Raw genomic sequence first — 2,121 nt, 5'->3', positions numbered from 1 at the left:
CCTAGCGCTGTCTGGTGCCTCATGCCCAGCCAGGGGGTCACAGTGCTCCTCACTCAGAGCCAACTGCACTCATGTGTCTGGTGGGCTCTTGAATTTGCACACCCACATATGCTCTTCTCATCCCAGCCGGGGCAGCAGCACCCCTTTCCTCCATCTGCTCAGGTGAAAAGCAGGGGCCGTCCTTGATGCTGATCTGGCCTCATTCCTGCATCCTGACCATAGCATGTCCCTTCCTCTCCACAGTCACCACCTAGGACACCATCGTCTGCTTGGGCCACCTCAGGTTACCCACATCTAACCCCTTTAGGACTCATCCCCCCACAGCTGCCAACACAATTTAAAATGTCAGTCAGAGCGTGTCAGTGCCCAACATGGAACCCTCCAGTATTTTCTCTTGTGATGAGGAGAATCCCCAACATGCCTGTGGACTTGTGTGGCCTTCAGTGAGCCTCCCCGCCTTCTCAGATCTCAGCTCACATGCGCGCACACACTTGTGTGTGCACACATGCACATGTAGCATACACGCCACACACACACAAGCATGCACATACTTCCGTACATGTACACACACCACCCCCACATGCATGCACACACACCTCACAAACATGCATGTGCATATACATATACATAGCACACATAGTCTCACACACCATACACTCTTACACATATGTATATACACACACACCGTCCCAGCCCCGCTTGCCCGGCCCCGGCTTCTCCGGCCTCTCCTTGTCCAACAGGCCAGTATGGCACCCCCTCGAGATGGTTGCTGGCCTCTTCTCCAGCTCCTGCCCTGGCTGCACCAGGTCTCAGCTCAGCTGCAACCTCCCTAGAGGAACCTTCAGCACAAAGCAGCCCAGTGGCCTTCCAGCTGGTCCTATCACCCCCACCACCTTGGTGACCATGTTTAGCTTGCATAGCCATTGTCTGTCCCCACCCCAGGCTGTGGGCTCTGCAGAGGCGCCCCTGAAAGCCCGTCCTGTGACCTCCACACCTGTGCTGCTCTGTCCACACACACATTGGGGTTAGAGTCAGGCCCTGGACACACCTATTCTGGGAACCAGTGCTTAGGACGGCCGGGCAAGTGTGCTGCCCATTGGGCTTCAGAGCATGGGAAGAACTGGCCATTTTTGGGAAACTGATGAGGGCCAGCAGCTAGACCCACCATCTTCATGAGAGTCCAGCAGGGCTGACATGCTCACCCCCATGGACAGGTGAAAAAAACGAGGTTTAGACATGCACATGAGTAACTTTCTTGCAGCAGCAAGCGGCAGAGTCAGAATGTGAATGCTGTGGGCCAAGCATCCCTGTCCCATCACCGCACCCTGCCTGGGGGAGGACGGCCTGGGCTGAGGCTGCTGTGTTCTCACAGGCACCGAACCTTCCGGCTTTACGTCCCCAGACACAGACACACAGTGATCTTGCCTTCTCAGGTGACCATTGTTGAAAAAGCCGACAGCTGCAGTGTCCTGCCTAGCCCTCTGTCTATCAGCACCAAGAGTAAGATGACCTTCCTGTTCGCCAACCTCAAAGACCGCGATTTCTTGGTTCAGAAGATCTCTGACTTTCTCCAGAAAACGCCATCCAAGCAGCCTGGTGGTAGTGGCTTGGGGAGGAAAGCCAGCATCGGGGACCAGGCCCCAGAGGTGAGAGGGTACCTGAGGAGCTGCAGGGTGGGGGTCAGGACGAGGAGAGGAGTCCAGGCAGCCCTGTGGCCCCTGCTGTGGGCCTCGGCACAGATGGTCCCCCTGGTTACCCCCTGGAGAGCCTGACACAGCCCTCGTCTCAGGTGTCCAGCCACACACGCTGCCCAAAGTCACAGGCCTCTGTACCAGCCACATCCCTCCAGTCCTCCTGGCATCTCCACCCACCTCAAGGCCCGTTGCATGGGAGAAGGCTTCTCTGGCTGGACCCGCCAGCCTGTGAGCTTGGGCTGCACTGGGAGCCACATTGTAGGCCCATCCAGCTTGGGAGCTTGGGTTCATTTTCCTGGCCTTCCTCCTGTCAGTCTTTCAGTCCGAGATTCATACAGGGAAAGACCCCATTTAAAGATGTAAATGCAATCTCTACTACTACAACAAAGTTAACAAGAATTCCTGAATATCAAATACTTATATTCAC

General features: G+C 55.9%; 1 protein-coding gene across 1 annotated transcript in view; it reads left to right on the top strand.

The window, feature by feature from the left end:
• TBC1D9B (TBC1 domain family member 9B) overlaps positions 1 to 2,121 on the top strand; it is a 56,722-nt gene that overhangs the window by 16,847 nt on the left and 37,754 nt on the right. The gene's annotated exons all lie outside the window — the stretch shown is intronic.

This window comes from Hipposideros armiger, unplaced genomic scaffold (assembly GCF_001890085.2).
Source record: "Hipposideros armiger isolate ML-2016 unplaced genomic scaffold, ASM189008v1 scaffold_347, whole genome shotgun sequence".
In the NCBI taxonomy this organism is placed as follows: Eukaryota; Metazoa; Chordata; class Mammalia; order Chiroptera; family Hipposideridae; genus Hipposideros; species Hipposideros armiger.
Note: the sequence above shows the minus strand (reverse complement) of the source record. Positions and strands in the feature narration are given on the sequence as shown.